The sequence below is a fragment of the Mus caroli genome, unplaced genomic scaffold, assembly GCF_978045245.1.
Source record: "Mus caroli unplaced genomic scaffold, Mus_caroli_1 scaffold_11, whole genome shotgun sequence".
Taxonomy (NCBI): domain Eukaryota; kingdom Metazoa; phylum Chordata; class Mammalia; order Rodentia; family Muridae; genus Mus; species Mus caroli.
The window spans coordinates 57,765,927-57,771,856 of record NW_028227266.1 but is presented as its reverse complement, the minus strand read 5'-3'; the positions used below and the strand labels follow the sequence as shown (position 1 = coordinate 57,771,856).

General features: G+C 43.7%; 1 pseudogene; it reads left to right on the top strand.

Annotated features, from left to right (window-relative positions):
- The first annotated feature begins 957 nt into the window (after positions 1-957).
- Positions 958-5,611, top strand: LOC110287928 (sarcoplasmic/endoplasmic reticulum calcium ATPase regulator ARLN pseudogene; annotated as a pseudogene).
- The last annotated feature ends 319 nt before the right edge of the window (positions 5,612-5,930 follow it).

The following is a 5,930-nucleotide window of genomic DNA, read 5'->3' as shown; positions in this document are numbered from 1 at the left end:
AAGGACAAAGTGGTGTTCAGTCTTTCCTGCTGGTCGGGGTGGATGTGACAAGTGGTGGAACCTGTATGGAGACTTCTGCTTCAATAGAGCGCTGCAGGTCCAGAACTTCAAGAGGTCAGGGTAGCCAGCTGGAAAGTTTCCAGGTAAGTGGGACGATTCAACTTCTCAGTTAGAGACAATAAGGTTCCCGGTTAGGGACGATTAAGATAAAACAGTTATGGGTAGCACAACATCAGGGCAGTCCGTTCGCCAGGCATTAAAGGGTTTGTTGAAAGTACAAGGAATCAGGCTGAAAAAGGAGATGTTAGAAAACTTTCTAAAGGCCGTTGATCAGGTGGCTCCATGGTTCCCTGTGTCAGGGCATCTTACAGGGCCTAGTTGGGAGAAATTAGGGAAGGATCTGAAGTTTGCCGAGGAGCAAGGGGTCCTCATCAAGGGGGTGCTTCCAGTATGGAAGTTAGTACGTAATTGTACTAAGGACAGGGAGAAGTGCGGGGCTGATTTGCAGAAAGGGAATGAGGCTTTGACTAAGGTAAGAGAGGAGAGATCACAGGAGTCTGATGTAGAAAGTAGCTCTAGCGAGGGGGACCTGTCTGAGGATGATTTAGAAAGCCTTGCAGACAGTCTCGGAAAAAGTGAGAGTGAAGGTTCAGACTTCAGCACCAGGTCCTCTGCGACCACTGTCATACGATGGGAGGAGGGCGTCCGGACGGTCTCTACACCCAGAGACATGGAGAGAGCTAGGAGCACAGTGCTACCCAGTGTTCCAGGATGCACAAGGAGCTAGATTTCATGAACCATTAGACTGGAAGATTATACAGAGACTGGTTGAGGGCGTAAGTGGTGACAGGGTGTAGGAGTGAGGAGCTAAATCAGAGAGTTGATCTAGTGCAGGAACAAGTTGATGTGTTGATGTGAGTGGATCTCACAGGGAACTGGTCATATCAACTTGATGGTATGCTGAGGGATCTCCGACAGTCCATTGTTCACATCGTCACAGCAATATCGCACCTCAAGGAATGGGCTGGCATAGGAAGGCTGGCAATCATCTGCATTGCCACAGGAGTATGGCCCTGTGGTGCATTTGCTGTATGCAAAAAAGGCAGACCCGTGCGCAGGCACTGTTGATTAGGCTTTTGCAGCCCTAGAACTGGAACAATATTCTCAAGTGTGGCTTGGCATGCTAAAGAAGTAGTCAATGATGGATAAGACTCCCTGGAGGTGTTACCAACCTAAGACAGGGACCAGACCACTGCTGTCTGTCCTCCCGATGATGGGTAAGGAGCATTATCACAGGGGCAACCTAAGACAGGCCAAAATAATAAATAAGGGGGAGATGTGAGGAACGGGTGCGGCCACCGCCCCAAGATGGCGCCCGGGATGCCTGCACCTGACTTCCTCATTACCTCTGCCTTAGCCACATCCCAGCTGCCTGAACTGCACAGATGCCATGCCTCCTCAGCTCACCTGAGGTGTCTCACTTGCTGTGAACCAATGGGCTGCCACTACGTGACTGGGGTGATTGGAAGGAGTCAGTAGGGTATTTAAAGCGCGCCCCGGGGTTGTTTGGTGGATTCCTGTTCCTGCATTGCAATTCGAAGTGTTCCTGAATAAACCTGCTTGAAGAAAGACAACATGGTGTTGCATCTTTCCTGCTGGTCAGGGTGGATGCGACAGTCAGTGCCAGGGATTCAAACATGACAGAAAACACTTCCTTCCTTCAGTGCTTCTTAGTGCACAGCAAGGTGGAAAACAACAAAACAGAATGATCCCCTGAGAGTTACAACATGGTGTCTGTCTGTCTGTCTGGAAGGCCCTCACTCAGAAACCAACCAGTGCCATGACCTACCAGAAACATGATCTTTGCTTTTCAGGAAGTCATGACTAGACAAATTGGAGTTGGTATCACTGCCATTTATGTCTGAAAGAGAGCCAGGGGACAGAGTGACTCACACAGATCACAGATGAACCCACAATGTCTCACGCAAGAACCATCTCAGCTTTCCTTTGGTTCCTTATCATGTAATCAGAACCAAAAGAGACATCTAAATGTGGTTTTGAGTTCTGTGGTTGTACTTCTACTGCTGGGCCAGGTACATGAACAACTTCCATACTAGAACTACTACAAGTTACCTTCATTCTTTTTATAGTGGGGATACAATATCATCCACAACTACTGATAATAAATGTAATGATTAAATTTACACAGTACCAGGTTTAGGGCCATGGGCCTCTTCTGCTAAAATCACAGTCGATGTTACAGGTCTTATGCAGTTGATGACGGAGCAGCTAATTCCAAGGTTTCTCATCATAGCAGCAACTGGAATGCACAAACAACAGAAATTAGTTAAGGACCTAATTTCCTTAGGTCCATGGGATTTACTAGAGACAAACAAGAAACAAAAAATTGTTCTGTCTTTAATGTTTGATCTCATTACTGATTTGCAGGCATGCTCGTCTGATTCAGAATGTCACCTCTGGAAAGTTATGGAAGTCAGTGTCCACTTAATAGAGATGTGGCATGGTCAGTGTAGGGGAGGTCTCAACTCACATGGATGAGAGACAGTTATCAACAGAGCAGTGTGAATGTGAGAGATAGCCAACATCCACATCACTCTCAGAGCCATGTGAACACACTGATTTCTGTGCAATTGCTCAGTTCTACACTCTGTAAATATAACAATGCAGCTTCCTAGGAATGCATATTAACTCTAAGGAAGCTAAAAAGGCAAATGAAGAAAAAGTCCCTAACAGCAAACACTGGCACCACAAAGGTGTTCTATTGTGTTTGGGGATGCCAGAAAATCAGATGGATGGTGATGGTTAGAACCACAGACTATATTTGGTTGGCTTCTGGAAAGGAGCTATGCTTGTGTCTCTCATTATTTACACAATGTAACACTTTATAGTTCACAGACATAGAAGTATTACCTTCACAGAAGAAAGGCATCAGTAGAGTGGAAAGCACTCAACACCTCCTACTATGACATGAGTTATAACATGAAGGCACTGTAGACGTTACCTGAGAAGTTAATGTCTCTGTGACAAAGTAGCTCATAATAAACAAACAAACAAACATGGATGCCCCACTTTTCAAATCCTCCTACAAAACGTCACCATTCCTCCCAAAGAAGTAGTGTAAGGGACCATAGTGAGTAGGTCTCTCAGGTATTGTCTTGGGGCTTGCCTGGCTGGGAAAGGACAGTATCTGAAAATGAGATTGACTTCCTGATAATCCCAGATCCCCTGCTAGAGTGGGAGGTGAATAAACCTATGAACATCCAGTCCACATTATGCACTATTGAATATCAAACCCAGAGGGCCCTGAGTGAAAGTCTGGTATTCCAATAACATAGCAAAAACACAAACAAAACCACAAAACCTGCACACCATAGCTTTCCATTCGTTCACAGTTGTGAATGACTGTCACCTGATCCCCAGCTCCTACCTGTGGCTTTTGATCACTGAAACAGACAAGGAACTGCTCATGTTTTCTATAGGTGGGATTATTTCTGGGTACAGGCTGGAAAGCTGAATGGATCCTTGAAATATAACAGCTCATGTCTCCATGAGGAGATAAGTTGAGTTTCTGACTAAAAATGTCACGTTTATACCAAGTAACTGAGAACACATTTTGCTCTTGTACTGGACACTCACCTCCTGTCCTGGGTGGTGATTCTATAGCAGGGTATACAGAGAAATGAACCCACCATACATGGCTATGATGAGCTTTTAACTAAGTAATGCAGGTAAAGCATAGTCTCTGATATTTTCTTTTTTTTTTTTTTTAATTATTCTTTTTTTTTTTAAGATTTATTTATTTATTATATATAAGTACACTGTAGCTGTCTTCAGACACTCCAGAAGAGGGTGCCAGATCTCGTTACGGATGGTTGTGAGCCACCATGTGGTTGCTGGGAGTTGAACTCTGGACCTTCGGAAGAGCAGTCGGGTGCTCTTACCCACTGAGCCATCTCGCCAGCCCCTCTGATATTTTCATTGACAAAATTGGCAGGAGTAATTGGCATATCTTTTGGGAGAAAACTCATAAAGACATTTTCTGATACAGGAAATCTCAAGGCCACTAAGGTGAATGCAGGAACAACATACACATGACCAGGATGTGTATCCGTTGTTGTTTTACCTAACTTCACAATCTTATTGCTATTCGGTTGCTTTGAAAAGAATAAGAAGCCAATAGGACCCCACAGACATGGTGGCAGCATCCACAGGTTCAGACCAGACAAGTCCCTGGGTCTAGAGGGGAAGTGGACATGGGCTCCAGTTACTAACCAAGAAGCTATCTGCAACTGCAACCACTTACAAGGGGAAAATTAGCTTTCTGCAATGGAGTCTCACTGGATATATAAACCACACTTCGGATATGCCCTGTGCCCAACAATAGATCCAACACACACACACACACATGCACCCACACTAAAAACAAAAAAATTAATAACTCACTGACATTTTTGTAGATTTTTTTGGTCTCATGTTGATTTGTTCTATCTTAATAATCTTTGTGTATATTTTGTATGTTATGGTTTCTCATTCTGTGTTTCAACAGTTGTGTGTGTGTTTCTCGTGCTTTTTTCTTTGCTTTATTTATTTTTATTCTTTTTTTCCTGCCTGTATGTTTTCTAAGGAGAGAGTGAAAACGGCACAGAGTTGGATGGGTTGGCAGTTGGGGGAGAGCTTAAAGAAAATGGGAGAAGGAAGAAGATGATTTCTCAAAAATGGAAATAAATCTGTTTATAAGGAAATACAGAGTGGAGAACTTGACAAAGACAACGAGTAAGAGCACAGATCTTATCTACAGTATGTCCTGAGAAAGGCACTCCAGAATACGTACAGAATCGGTTCTTCCTTGTATGGACCTGAAATTTAGAGAAAACACTCTTAGGCCCAGATCATAATGAGATGTTTGCACAGGTCTTTGGTTTTCCAGTGTCTCAGGGAAGTGGTAAACAGGACTGGGAAGAATAGCAAAGTCAAAAGTTCTATATTAGTCTTTTGCTTGATACTCTTAGAAAACACCTGAGGCTGGGTACTGTGTGAAGAAAATAAGTAAATTTTTACACTTTTGCCCATTTAGCCCAGGTCAGGCAAATCTATCGGTTTTCCCCTGCTAAGAATTCCCTCTATTATGTAAATGTACCACATTTTCTGTATCCATTCCTCTGTTGAGAGGCATCTGGGTTCTTTCCAGCTTCTGGCTATTATAAATAAGGCTGCGGAAGCGACGCGGAGATGGAGTCAGGTGGCGTCTGGTACCGACGGTGTCCAGGAACGGAGGGGCTCGTTAGAAGCTGGAAGGAGGAACCAAGATGAGGCACCTCAGTCCGGGATGAACGGGCTTCCGAAACACTCCTACTGGCTGGATCTCTGGCTTTTCATTCTTTTCGACCTGGCCTTGTTCGTCTTCGTGTACCTCTTGCCCTGACCGGTTTGCTGAGTCAAGAATGGGGCTTCTGGAGTGAATCTTGAAAACGACTATAGACTCTTGAATGAAGAGGACTTCCAGCAGCTGACTTCGGCACCTCTGTCTGACCTTCCCTTCAGCCCTTGGCCTCACTCAAGTAGCATCATATGTTTAAAACCTGTTTTTAATGGTTGAAGCAATGATTGTAGCTAAATGATATATAATATATATTTTTAATAATGTCTGTAACTTAAGTACTTAAGGGAAATAAATGTATGTGGTTATTTACTCACCCAATAGATATTCACTATTAACCAGACATCAGTTTGGACACAGCAGTGAGCATCAGGAAAAAAAAAAGTTATCTTCGTGAAGCTTACTTTCTCAACTATTGTTTTAAAACTATGCTATTATAAAATAGATACCTAGAGTTGAATAGGTAGCACTTACTCAGAAAGGCCACAGTCCCAAAGCAGCTACTGGAAACATTTTGGAAGCTGTTCCTTTT